At 35.0% G+C, this 15348-nt stretch overlaps 1 protein-coding gene across 9 annotated transcripts in view; it reads left to right on the forward strand.

Annotated features, from left to right (window-relative positions):
• LOC128226495 (semaphorin-2A-like) overlaps positions 1-15348 on the forward strand; it is an 84298-nt gene continuing 68950 nt past the window's right edge. For 4 of the 9 annotated variants that reach the window (XM_052936394.1, XM_052936391.1, XM_052936399.1 and 1 more), the window contains exons 1-2: positions 1-121; positions 5539-5622. The gene's annotated coding sequence lies outside the window, so the exon portion shown is untranslated. Of the gene's footprint in view, positions 122-5538; positions 5623-9945; positions 10217-15348 lie in introns of those variants that run through there. The other 5 variants (XM_052936397.1, XM_052936393.1, XM_052936398.1 and 2 more) reach the window with 4 other exon arrangements.

Consider the following 15348-nt stretch of genomic DNA (forward strand, 5'->3'; position numbering starts at 1 on the left):
TGACAATCAAAGCCCACAATCAAGTTCACCTTTTCCGGAAATAATTTACTTGTGTTGTTTTCTAAGAAAATAATATTTCCTACAGCTGTATCGCCAAGAAAATATTATAACTTAAAACCAGGTTATATATGTTTAAGTTAGATTTTCTTTGTTTATTGGTCACAATACTGAGAATAGTAACTTGAGTCAACTTTAGTTTTCAGGATTTTTTTTTGACTGTTGGAACATTTCCTGAACTCTGGCTGAATTGTAAACTTTGCTTTATCAGCCGGTGTGTAAGTGTCCTGTTATACACTTATATGCATCTGTATGTTATATGAAAGTGCTTGGTGTCTCCCAAGTCTACCTAAATGGCCGTCAACGAGTCTTTTGACATTTTTTTTTTACTATGGCAGACTCAAGACTAGGTCTGGCTTCCATAACTTTAATGTTGATATTTATTTTTTTGATGTTTACTACACATTCACGTTATGACGTAACCCCCATACAAAATCAACCAGAATCAACTGAGTATGATGATGCAATTGAATGACTCTGCAATCACATGACCATGATGACATCGATGGATTCTATTTATAGTATCGGAATCACATTGTTTGTTTTGTGGTTGTCTGCCCTTTCACAGCTGATTTTGACCTTAGTAACTTAACTGATGACATACTTGCATTTCCAGCAGCTTCTGTTTTAAGAGCAGCAGCCTTTCTGTGCTTTTTCTGCCTTAATCTGGCTTTGGCTTTTATTTCTGCATCATATTTAATGTTGTTTTTTCTCAGCTCTTTAACCTTCTGTCTATATAATTCATTCTCGGCCTTCTTCTTTTGTTTCAACTTTTCAAACTTTTTCTTAAGTTTGGGATCTGATTTTAGTTTCTCCCTGTACCTTTTTACCCGTTCTTTTGAGCTTGAAGAGGGCTTGCTTTCACTATCCCTATCCTTATTCTTAAAGTTTTTTCCTTTAAAAGGGAGTTTGACCATCAGTCGCATGTTTAATTGTTATTCTTTACTGTTGACCTGTGTAAATCATAAGTATTATTCATAAAAGTCAAAAGATGAATATTATGTCACAAGTGTAACGTTTCATGGCATGTTGCAAAACTTCAATAATTATATTCTATAATCATATTTATTTCATATTTTCTTTATTTCTGAGCATGTAAATTATCAATCATTAAATTTAGTTTTAAAAAAACTTGACTAAATAGTTTTAAAAAGAAAATGTTCTGCATTTCTGCATTTCTACAAAAACAAATTGTCATGTATTTTAAATGGCACTCACTCAAAACTTGGCTATGCTATACTTAAAATATATTTTAATGTTCCTGCATGTTAACTTAACACACCGAAGAGTAATGGAGTTATGGATGTCTAAAAATATGCCACATGCTCAAAATGCGTTACGCTTGTGACATCAGTTATGATCAGGTAGTGAAGTCATTCACTTCCCCACTTGATCATTTTTTCTATACATGTTGTTTTTGGACTTCCTGGAAGTGAAAAAAAGAAAAAAATGCATTGTTAAATATGAATGGGAAAAATGATGATGTTTAAAACACATAATGTTACACTTGTGACATTCCTATGTTATGTTAGTTAATCTAGACTAGATACAAATTCTCTTTGTTTTGAGTTAATATGCTAGTTGTTTTACAAAGCCAACAGATTGTTATTCATCAGAAAAATAGTCTCTTTATATAGTGCCTTATAACTTTTCAAGGCAGCTCCAGTACTTTGAGAACTCTGAAATTCTGAATGATTGAAAATTCAACAGGTGTGAATTAAAACATGCTAGTTATGAATTTAATGCTAAAACCCAGTTAATGGAGGAAAGAAGCTGGACAGTTGGACCAATTTCTGTTCAGCAATCATCAGACTGGATCAAAATTTGCTGGTCATGTCCATCTGACCAACAGTCTTCAGGAAGTCTGCTTATGTCAAAATCCCCTGGAATAACAAAATTGTCTAAATCCCCCTAAATGTTTTTCTGAAATTTGGTCATAAAAAAATATTAATTATTGACTGCAAAATTATGCGCCTATTAAATGGCACTTCATTTGATTTTACTAGCAAATCCTTTGGTATTTGGGATTCAAAGATCATTGGGATTTAGTTTGGTTTCCAAACAAATTTTGACTTCCAACGATTCTCCAAATGGCAAAATTTATTATTCTGAATAGTAAAAACTTAAGTGTAAACTATTATAACATTCAAATATGTGATATGATATAAAGGAATGTTATGCCATTACTATTTTTTTATCTTATACCCCCGTTCTATGAAGGGACTTATGATGGAAACTCCTGTGGTAGGAGGGAAGCTGATCCTTAAAAGTTGTCTGGCTTATTGCTCAAATATGATCCCTAAGCATGGTCGCAATGTTTGTCAGCAAAATCTTTCAGACAAGTTTGATAACTAGTTTTATTATATGCCTATCAAGTTTCTTTTCCATATCCAATACTTTAATAAAAAAAGAGCAACTTTTGAAGAGACTCAGATAAATACATGTATGTGGGCATTTGAAAAATCTGACAATGAAATGATCATGTCTGTTAGGGCTTCTGGGCAGAAGGGATGACTGGTTTCAAAGAATTGCTGTCAGATAAAAAGCACACCAGAAAGCTTTGTAATATACAATCACACACACACATACGGTATATATATATATATATTATGAAGCCTGAATTATTTCATTTCATTGTATGTAATGTGTAAACATACAAATGTTGTCTGTAACTGGATATGCCAATTTTCTTCTGTTGATTATAATTGAATTTGGCTTTTAATGAAATACCCAAATGTTTGAAAATGTGTATGCAGTCCTTGACATGACAAAACATTTCATAAATGTCAAGAACAAAATTCTATCCTTTTTATGATGTTTTACAAATAAATTATTTACAAGATGACAGCTACATTGTAAAGTCTAATTGCAGGTTTTGTTTGTTTAAAAAGTTTGAAATCCTGTCATTTTAAATCTGACAGATGAAAAGAGACATCACAACCAAATAAAATCTAAATGAAATTTAATATTCCTGTTAATCATCAAGATTCCTCTCAATAAAGACATTGTAATTACTTGTGGAATGCTTACTTTCAATTTTTACAATAGGATACAATATGATACACAATTAAAGTATAATAAAAACAGTGTTAAGTCATTTCCTGTTAACTTCAGACCGATATTAAGTTTGAATTAGTTGCAGTGGGTGAGAAAAGCAAGATCTGCCCATGTTAGCATACTGCAGTGTTTTTAACCATTTTAGGAGTGGGGCTGGGGCCTGTCTACCCAATGGGAATATTATGTATCATCTAAATTGATTGGGAGTTCCAATTTTGCCTAGAAAATTAAAATGGAATACATACATACATACTCTTACCTACAAAACAGTTTGGGGTCCATTTTTTCAGAACAGGAATTGGAAATTTCATTTTCACATGTGGGGAAAAAGTATATGTTAAAGCATTAATGGGAATGGAGCAGAAATCAGTCAGAAAAGCACCTCTGCACTGGTATGGGAATTCAGGCCATTGAAATGCAGATGTTCTGATTTATTTCCAGTTCAAGAGTAATTTGATTGACAAAGCTAGTTAGTGTCAAGAAAGATAATCCTGTAAGGTTATTGGAGCAAGAATACTGTTGGCTGATTGGTTGTATTCATTGAAGGATACCGATGCTAGGAGGGTCATCTCCATAAACCTTGAAATAAAGGATTCCTATTGTGTGAAGGTGACTTAAAACCCTTCAAAATGTCCATTCATGTCATTTGCTAGTGTCATCCTTTCTGCTAAATGATCTAGCTTGTGCTACAAAGAGCCCAGCCATTCATGCCAACAACTATTTGTGGAACTGATTTTGATTGTATGTATAATGTTTTAATGATAATTATTATGTATAAAAAATTATAAGTTTGTTTTATACCTTTTTTATTGGCACATTATCTGGTATGCGATTTGTATTGTGCTCCCAAGAAACATTGGTTTGAACTCTTTGATTGCACCTGGTGGTTTTGTTTCTGTCTTCAAATTTGTGTTATTTGATGGTCATAATGATATTCAGTATTTTGTACAATATGCTATTTGATTTTGATGTTAATTAATCAATTTTCCTTACAGACTAATCATTTCAGTGAAAACGGTTTCACATAGATTGGATACATGTATGGATACATTGTGTATATGCTAATTAGTTCATATGACTATGATGTTGATCAAACCTGAAAAATATATCATGACGACTCTAATTATTGAATTTTGATATCAAAGCAAATTGTTTTGCATCAGAATGAACCCTTATTTTGAAGCAATTGCTTTGCCGAACTCAGATCTTTATCTTACAAATGATAATTCATAAATTTCCATGGACATGTCAACATAAAAAAGTGAATTGTTGAATGAATGACTTGACCAGGTTTTGAAGAAAGCAGTCAATGTGAAATTATTAATGTCAACTATCTCAAGCTTCATACAAAAATTAATACCGATGTTCCATTAGGCATTTTAGATAGTTATTTTTAATGGGTTTGTGTATGCTGCCTGGCTGGCGATATATATATTTGATGTGGAGACAAATATGCACCAACTCTAAGATAGTTATTGTTATGTCTCCTCCAATGAATTGGGGAAACAGATTGTTTTTAATGCCCTCACAGCTGTCATGCAGTCAGTCAGTCCATACGCCATGCACACACTGTTTCCACTCAATAACTCTAGAACGCTTGGTTCCAGGAACTTCAATCTTGGTATGTAGGTTGGTCATGACCACTAGATGACCCCTATTGATTTTGAGATGAGGAGGTCAAAGTTCAAGGTCAGGTCAACAATGATGTAAAAAAAACGGTTTCTGCTCAATAACTGAGGATCCTTTGGGTCCGGAACTTAATACTTAGTATGTCTGTTGGTTAGACTAGTATATGATCCCTATTGATTTTTAGATCACGCAGTAGGTCAAAGGTCACGTTTCCACTCAATTACCTAAGAACGCTTGGGCCTACCCTGGGCCTTCATACTTGGTTCTCTAATTACTTATGATTAGTAGATGACCCCTATTGATTTTAAGGTCAGTAGGTCAAGGTCTCAATGACTTTCAGGTGAAAAACCATTTGTTGGTCACTAGTCTGTACATCACACTTTGTTTCTGCTCAATAACTTTTGAATGCTTGGACCCAGGAACTACATACTTGGTATGCAGGTTGGTCATGACCAGTAGATGACCCCAATGTTTGTTCATTTCCAATCCATTAAGAACAAATTTCATGCCCCTCATTGACTATTCCTCAGCTATGACCACATACAATGGTAGAGACAAGTGCTTTTTTATAAAAGCAGTCTCCAGTTTTTTTTTGCTTTTTTAAAAAAAAAATTATTATTAAATCTGCTGCTGGGCTGCATCCCATTTTTCTCATAATGCAATCATATACAATAACTATTACATATTAATGACAGCAATATTCCATTTGTTTACAATTTTCACTGAACCATTGCATATTGATTTTAAATTACATTATGGAGAAGGTGCAGCTATTATCTATTGTGTTTGTTTCAGATTTCCAGCCAGACAAAAATCCGTTTGTGAGCCATACTTGATTGGACCTCTTAAGTCAAAGACAAGGAAGTCAATTTCAAGAGGGTAAGATTTTTAAGGATTTCTGTATTATGGGATTTTTTTCTGTATTAAGGGAATTTTCTGGTATTCTAGTAAGTTAACCCCCATCAGTACGCAGTATTCAGGAGCTTTAAAGGAGAACTATCATGGACTTAAGAGTACTCTAAATAATCAAATATTATTTGATAGACAAGATTCCCGTTGAAACATGAAGGAGTATTTGGTGCACAAGGGGAACGGGGTTGGTTGAAACATGAATGAGTATTTGTCACACCAGGGGAGATTGGGGGTTGGTTGAAACATGAATGAGTATTTGTCACACCAGGGGAGATTGGGGGTTGGTTGAAACATGAATGAGTATTTGTCACACCAGGGGAGATTGGGGATTGGTTGAAACATGAATGAGTATTTGTCACACCAGGGGGGATTGGGGGTTGGTTGAAACATGAATGAGTATTTGTCACACCAGGGGGGATTGGGGATTGGTTGAAACATGAAGAAGTATTCGGTACACAAGTGGTGATGGGGTTTGGTAAAAGCATTAAGGAGTATTCAGTGGCTAAGGAGGGACAGGGGATTTGGTAAACAAGGGGGGATGGGGGTTTAAGTTGAAACTTCAAGGAGTATTGGCCACACAAGGTGTAACGGGGTTCAGGTTGAAACTTAATATTTTGTACACAACAGGGGACGGGGTTGGTTGAAACATGAATGAGTATTTGTCACACAAGGGGGATGGGGATTTGATGAAACATGAAGAAGTTAGTTACACAAGTGGTGACGGGGGTTCATGGAAGCATTAAGAAGTATTCTGTGCATAAGAAGGGATGGGGTTCAAGTTGAAACTTGAAGGAGCATTGACGCCACACAAGCTGGGACGTGGTTTGGTTGAAACTTGATTGAGTATTCGCCATACAAGGTGTAACTGGGTTCAGGGTAAAAACATGAAGGAGTGTTCGCCACACAAGGTGTAACGTGGTTTGGTTGAAACTTGAATGAGTATAGGGTACACAAGGGGGGACAGGGTTTGGAAGAAACATGAAGTATTTGGTACACAGGGCTTAGTTGAAACATGAAGTTGTATTCAGTATGAGTTAATTTGTCTATATTTAGAAATGCAAAAAAAAGTTGAATTAGACCCCTTGAGTGCTTTTCAGTTCCAAAGTACCTACTAGCAAAAAATGCTGGCAAACATGATAACTTTGATTTAACAATAAGCATTCAATTGTTTTCAACTTTATTTCAAGGTTAAAATACTTGAAAATGTGTTTATATGTTGCATAAATCTCATCAAAAGCATCTGTCTACCATAGTGTTATGGATTAGGTAACTGAAATTAATTTGAGATCTAAAGTATATTACTTTATATGCTTACTAATTATGTCTCCCCCTCTCTGGGGGAGACATATTGTTTTTGCCCTGTCCGGTAGTCCGTCAGTCCGTCCGTACGTCACACTTCGTTTCCGATCGATAACTGGAAAACCGCATGACCTAGGATCACCAAACTTGGTAGGGAGGTTGGTCGTGAGGTGTAGAGGATCCCTATTGTTTTTGGGGTCACTAGGTCAAAGGTCAAGGTCGCGGCGACCCCCAATATAAAAAACATTTCTGCTCAAAATCTTGAGAACGGTTTGACCTAGGTTCACCAAACTTGGTAGGGAGGTTGGTCATGAGGTGTAGAAGATCCCTATTGTTTTTGGGGTCACTAGGTCAAAGGTCAAGGTCGTGGCGACCCCCAATGTAAAAAACATTTCCGCTCAATATCTTGAGAATGGTTTGACCTAGGTTCACCAAACTTGGTAGGGAGGTTGATCATGAGGTTTAGAAAACTCCTATATTTTGGGGGGTCACAAGGTCAAAGGTCAACGTCGCTGTGACCTCTAATGTAAAAAAATATTTCCGTGCAATATCAGGAGAATGCTTTGATCTAGGTTCACCAAACTTTGAAGTGAGGTTGGTCATGATGTCTAGATGATCCCAATTGTTTTGGGGGTAACAAGGTCAATAGTCAAGGTCGTGGTGACCTTCCATGTAAAAATCATTTGCGTGTAATATCTTTATGTCTCCCCCATTCATGGGGAGACATATTGTTTTTGCCCTGTCCATCAGTCAGTCCATCAGTCTGTCAGTCAGTCAGTCAGTACGTCACACTTCGTTTCCGCCCAATAACTATAGAACTCTTAGACCCAGGAACTTCATACTTGGTATGCTAGTTGGTCATGACTAGTAGATGACCCCTATTGAATTTGGGGTCACTAGGTCAAAGATCAGGGTCAACGTGACCTTGAGGTGAAGAAACGGTTTCCACTCAATAACTAAAGATCCTTTGGGTCCAGGAACTTCATACTTGGTATGCTAGTTGTTCATGACTATTAGATGACTCCTATTGATTTTGAGATCAAAAGGTCAAAGGTCAAGGTTACCTTCAGGTAAAAAATGTTATGTTGGCAGTGACCTTAAGCTTAAAAATGGTTTCTGCTCAATAACTAAAGAAAGCTTGTACCCAGGAACTTCATAGTTGTTCATGACTAGTAGATGACTCCTATTGATTTTGAGATCAGTAGGTCAATGGTCAAGGTCACCGTGACCTTGAGGTGAAGAAACTGTTTCCGCTCAATAACTAGAGAACGCTTGCAACCAGGAATTTCATACTTGGTATGCTAGTTGGTCATGACTAGAAGATGACCCATATTGATTTTGAGATCACTAGGTCAAAGGTCAAGGTTGCCATGACCTTGAAGTGAAGAAAAAGTTTCCGCTCAATAACTAAAGATCCTTTGGTTTCAGGAACTTCATACTTGGTAAGCTAGTTGTTCATGACTAGAAGATGACCCCTATTGATTTTCAGATCAAAAGGTCAAAGGTCAAGGTTACCTTCAGGTAAAAAATGATACGTTGGCGGTGACCTTAAGCTTAAAAATGGTTTCTGCTCAATAACTTAAGAACGCTTGTACCCAGGAACTTCATTCTTGGTACGCTAGTCGGTCATGACTAGTAGATGACCCCTATTGATTTTGAGATCAGTAGGTCAAAGGTCAAGGTTGCCATGACCTTGAGTTGAAGAAATGGTTACCGCTCAGTAACTAAAGAACACTTGCACCCAAGAACTTAATACTTGGTATGCAAGTTGGTTATGTAGATGATCCCTATTGATGTTGTGATCAGTAGGTAAAAGGTCATGGTCACGATGACTGTGAGCTGAAAAATGGTTTCCGATCAATAATTGAATAACGCTTGCGCCCAGGAACTTCATACAATGCAAACTTCGTTTACATTTTCCATGATTAATCAACAACACTTTCTTCTCTTCTCTATTTGATATAATCGAATAAACCAAACTTCACTGTTGGTTTGTCTCCAGTCCAAAGTTACAAATTTCATGTCCATCATTTATTTTTTCTCAGCTACGACCACACAATAGGGGAGACAAGCGCTTTTTCAAAAAAGCAATCTCTAGTTTCAGAAAAGTTTTTGTTTTGGATTTAATACATAAAAAAGCCGACAATGCCCCTTTAACTGAAATCCATGTACAGTTTTTAAAATTTAGTACTTAAAAAAAATGGGTCAACATCAGAAACTTTGTTCAGTCTATCCACTGCTCATTGCCAAGTCTGCAACCATTGCAATCTTTATTGCAGATAATGAGATAATTACTGACTTAATTGAGGTTTGTCACAAAATGTATTCATTAATGTCCACATGGTTGTTTACATATTTTTGTACACATACTTATGTTACTTAAAGATTAATATCTGATTTCCTCAGACACTTGTTACGAGGGTGGACCAAGGATTTCATAAAGGAGGGGGCACACTTTAGGGGACCAGATTTGGGCTTGTCTCCTATTCCTCAGGAAATCACAAAAAGGGATCTTATTCTTGCAAGAAGGTGTGGCTAAATATTTGGCTAATTTGTGCCTAAAATGGTGCATTTTGGTGTTATTATGCCTAACATTCTACCCAGGTTGAGGAATCATGTGACTTGAAGGGGTTCTCACATTGATAACCACGGGTCACAACCGATGTGAACAAACAAGTAAGGGACGCTAGTAAGAATTTAATCATAAAATACAAGCAAATCTTAAGTATTTTACATATGTATAGAATCAGAAAATAGTATAGTCTTTTTAAAGTCACTTACTTGTTTGTTTACATGGTAACCCATGTGAGAACCCCTTTAAGTTGTGTGAATCCTTGTACCACAATTGTATGAAATGTTCACTTTGAGAATTTAAGGGTGTGGGTGGGGGGAAGAGGGGGGAAGAGGGGTGTTGATGCGGGTTTTCACCCACTTGATCCGCTAGTGTGCATTGTTTATTCTGACTTCCTAGTATTGAAGTTATTTATTTACATCTGTACATTGTCAAGTGTACACAAAAATACCTTTCATATCATGGTTTAAAAAGCTATTGATAATTAAAGCAGGTAGTGATAAAAAGAACATTAGTTTGATCAGACTTAAGCCATCTGGATTTTAAGGAAAAGTTTGGTTAAGTTGGACAAATGATTTTTCCTGGAGATTTTTTAGAAAGATTAGGAGTTTTCTAAGTGAATGGAACTGTTTTGTGAAGGAAAAAAAATTCAGGTGAAAGGTAGTGATATATTGTTCAGGCTTTATAATGGTTAGTTTTGATGGTATGACTTTATATTTGAAAATATATTTATGTTGTTTATAATTTTGTAATGAGAAATGAACTGTAAGATTACATTTATTAGATCTCATTTTTAGCTGGACTGAAAGAATAAGGAAGCTATATATTCTATTTGCTTGGACCATCGTACAAATTTTAGGTTACATAACTCCATATTAACCCGAATTATATTAACCTTACAATCCAGTCAACATCTTGTTATATCTTCTCTGCTGCTGAAGTATAATGATAACATGCTCGGAATGTGTATTTTTAATTTCACAAGTGATCGCTTGAAGTGGGGCATATTGTTGTGAGTTGTATATAATACCTTCTGTGGCACTTTAAGAGATTTGTAAGTATTTCCCTGAGATTTATTTAGAATTTATGTTCAAGTGAATGTTTCTCACGCTGCACCATGCAATTAAATTTGTCTAAAAAAACAAATTTCTGTAAATCACTGTGTAAAGGATGCTATCATAGATAGGAAGCATGCAAAAAAATACGAGAAAAATGGGGGGGGGGATTTTTTAATACCATAGGTAGGACGCAGTGAAAAAATGTCAAAATCGGCAGCCACCATATTTGTTTCGATGAAATTTATTGAATAGTGAAAATGGCAAAGGTTATACAGCACATGTACATAAATGATAAAATATATTGAAAAAAATGGCACAGGTGGTATAAAGTGTATAAATAGTAAATTACAATTATCAAGGCTTCTAAAAGTTAAACTTTAAAATATTAACTATGTTTACTTGTTGTCGTCTGCTGGTGCTAACTGTACCCGATTTTCCACTGCCCATATAACTTAAAATCAATCATTTGGTGTGAGTAATGTCCCTTTGAAGTGAAATGTAAACAAACACCCTTTCTTCCAATTATCTATCTATTTTAGCAATTTTCTGCAAAGGATTTTGGGGAAAAAATGCCAAAAGCCTAATGCTATAGATAAGACCAGGCATTTTTTGTTGTTGGTTTATTCTGGAGGGAAAAAGTGTGTCCTGATGCACAGTGATTTACAATATGTTATGGATACTGAAACAATTGTGTCATGAAGAGCCTGTTTTGACTGAACATATTTGGCGGGGTTTTACCAGCAGTTCGTCTCGGCAGAGCGAGGATTTTACCTGGGCTTCACAGGTTGGACCGAAAGTCAAAGTCCCCGCTATTTTCCGGACCTGGGGGGCCATGGTTACAATTGACTGGTGCATTATTATATTACCATCTGATGATGGTAAATCCTGAAAATAGCTTGGATAGAATTATATGCCCAAAGCAGGGAAAAGTGTCTGAAATAAGACCCTTTTTGACATGCCCATTCCAAAGTCCTTTACATTCATTTCAAAGTACTTCTTACTGCTTTGATGCAGATGTGCTGCAAAAAACAATCTTTACAATTGAACAATAGTCGGAAGTTGAAAGATTAGTCCTGATTCCAAAGACCCCTGTTCTTTAAAGCTGCACTCTCACAGATATACCATTTTCACAACTTTTTTATTTTTTGTCTTGGAAAGAGCAAATTTTTGCGTAAATATCTGCTAACCAATGATTTAAGATTGCTGACAAAAAATCAGATCGTAGATTTTCATATTTCCGTTCGAAAATTAATGTGTTATGGCTTAAACCGTTACTAACGGTTAAAGAAAAATGCATTAAATATCAATTTTTGAACTTAAATATAAAAATCTGTGATCTATTTTTTGTCAGCAGTACATAACACATGTATGTATAAGTAATATAATTTTAAATGTCCTGGTCTACCTTTTGACTTAAATATTCTTGCATACCGGACGTGTGTTTCCGGTCATGTGACCAGTGCTGGAAAACCCCATCTTACATACCTCATGTAAGATGAGTCACGCGCAACAACGCGCCACTTCTTATTTCATTTATTGTATGGTTTATGAAAAATATATTATGCCATTTTAATAAAGCGCAATAAAATATATATGTTAGCAACACTTTTAATTAAAATTGAAAATACATAATCGTCAAAAACGCTATTTTTAGTTATTTAAAATAACTGCGCTCTATGACGTCAGTAAACAACGTCGCACGCGCTTTTTGGTGTAATTGTTCAAAAGTTTGTTTTCTACGTCATTTTTTTCACAAATTGATAAATTTAGATATGCAAGAAAAAATATCAATCATGTTTTCTCGGTCCGGATAAAAAAAAACGACCCTCGGGCACGCTGCGTGGTCGGTAACTCGGCAAGCCTTGTTACCGGCTTACACACATGCCCTCGGGTCGGATTTTTCTATCCGTTCCGGAAACATATGATAGATACTTATAAGATTGTATGATGCGGACCATAATTATTTTAATGTAACATAATACTGATATCATGTTATGATATGATATACATGTCTTAAGACATGATAAGAAAACTTATCTGGAAATATTAAAATTCATGCAAAAAAGGAAACCCATTATGCCATGTAATACAAAATAATATTAAGATTAAAGAAAGCCACTATATTTGACATTTGTACCGATTAGGAAATTCTATTTCATCTTTTCATTCATATTGTGCATCAATTATTTAAAAAGTTATATAATGAAAAGACTGCCTTTTCATTGAAATAAAGGTAAACATTTATCTGTAATTATATAGAATATTCAGAATCACAGAGTTTGTGGTTAAATTTTAAGCATATCCAGTCTATTAAAGAATGAAATGCTTTGAACTGGTAAACTGCATTAGGTTTAGAAATGATGCATCATAATTATAGGAATAAAGTATGTTTATATGACAAATATTCAAAAATGCAGATAATAACAAAACCATTGGTAGAGGACAAGATATGACAAGGCGATGATTGCCCATCCATACGTATTTCCGTCCTACCATTTGCTGAACTACTTCATAACTACATATGTGATTGAGAGAAAACTTGGAATCTTTGTCAATGAGAGGAATTACAGTGCACAAGAACCATAATCCTATCAAACATATGTATTAAGTTATCTCCCCTAACCTTTTTTCACAATCTGGTCTTGTCTAGGCCATATCTTGGAAAGTAGTCTAAAGGAATTTAAATGAAACTTGATATTTAGATAACTGACCATAAGAGGAATTGCAGTGCAAAAGAAACGTAATCCTGCTCAGCATATTTCTTTAGTTATCTCCCTTTAAGGCATTTGTGAAAAATACTTGAATTTTGTTATTGCTTACTTCTAATGACTACCAATTTTGTTAATTTCTTCAATTTAATGTTAATAAGTATTCCCCTTTTTGTCCATATTATTTACGCTTACATGTTAGAAAAAAGCTCAAATATTCACATTCCCACTATCCAAGTTCCTCTTCTCCATATTTATGCATGTCATGAAATTTTTCAGCTTTTGTACAATAATGCTTTGAACATTTCACCTTCTACCAGCAAAAATTTGTTTTACAATTTCTGCATTTTTTTGTCAAGTCCTAATGCGGTATTAGCAACACATAGTTGTCACAATGGCAGTTCAGTGTATGTGTGTGTGTCAATGCGTGTGGAAGAACAAGGTCTGTACATTACAGGTCATGAATACCATTAGAGGTCAAGGGTTAAAATGATCCTTGACTGGGCTGTTCTTTGACTAGGCATCATTGGATTTTCAAAAAACTTGGCCTGAAGGTTTCCCATGATGAGGTAATGTGTCACGCACAATTATTAAGACCCAGGTCTCTACCTCAAAGGTCAAGCTTGCCCTCAGAGTTCAAAGGTTGAAATGATCCTTGTCCAGGCTGAGTCTTATTGACCATGCATGATGGGATTTTCAAAAAACAGGTCAAAGGTTGAAATATGTCTGTATCAAAGACTCTTTTGACAGGCTTGAAATGTGGTACGTTGGTTTCTTATCATTGAAATTGGTTTGGGGAGCATCAATCACTTCCAGCAATCATAACTGATGTTGTTAAAATGTTTGTGCTTAGAATATGTGTAACTGGCTTTGATTTTGTCATTATGACAAGTAAGTTAGAAAAAACACCAATTTGTGTTAGATCTTTTAATTCCTACTTATTTTGGTGAAATACATGCCAAGTTTCATCAAGTCTCTGCTGAGTCAAGGTTTCTTTTATTCATTTTTGCCAAGCATTCCAGTTTTACATTTATTAACTGCTATGGGGGTTGGCAAACAGACTACATTTATTTAACTTTTTTGGTCATTAGAAACTTGACTCTAATTTCCTATTCATTAGTGAGCTGTTATCTCATCAAGAGCTTGTTATAATGTGGATATGGTTTGTATTTTTTCTTCCCCACCCACCTGAGTAATAAAAGAATGAGTCTATATGTAACTGTTCTGGCTTTATGTGACTATTGACTTAGTTTTCAGTGTTTTCTCTTCATTAACTCTCATAGTTGCTGTTTTTTATTTCAAGCTGTTTTTTTATTGCATAACTTACAATGTACAATATCCTATAACGACAACCCAATATATAAAAAATTGATACCAATTAAGCAAAAGTATAAGATTCGGGCTTGTTAATCCAAATGTCTCATTTCAATGACTGGGCTTGTTTAAAACATTGACTATAAAAAACAGAATATATAATATATATTCTATTATATTCTATAGTCAATGTTTTAAACAAGCCCAGTCATTGAAATGAGACATTTGGATTAACAAGCCCGAATCTTATACTTTTGCTTAATTGGTATCAATTTTTTCAACATGCCCTGATGTAAAAAATTCAGAATTTGAGCAAGCCCGGAAGACATTTAACATGTGCAGGGCTTGCGGACTTGTGATATCTTTGACTACTGCAAGCCAATTGGAGCCAAGTATTTTTGCACTCTTTTGGTAATTTGCGTACATGACTGAGGCACTGATTTATTTGACCATGACATCACATTTAATTGCCTGCCTACCTGATATTTAACAATGAATTATTAGCTGCAGGGTTTTAATTTATGCATTACAAATTAAAAAAAATAATTTCTACAGTCGCTATTGCTCCCTGGTATGTATTTGTTTAATTTATAATACATAAACTGTATAGTGGATGCCAGATGTATATAAGATTTGTGTAAAACTGGGTATTGTTTAAAGCTTCCTTGATTTACTGTATCTGTGGTGATGCCAGCAGATATTGTAAATATATATACAAAATAGGGAAGTTATGTTCCATAAA

This window comes from Mya arenaria, chromosome 3, assembly GCF_026914265.1.
Source record: "Mya arenaria isolate MELC-2E11 chromosome 3, ASM2691426v1".
NCBI lineage: Eukaryota > Metazoa > Mollusca > Bivalvia > Myida > Myidae > Mya > Mya arenaria.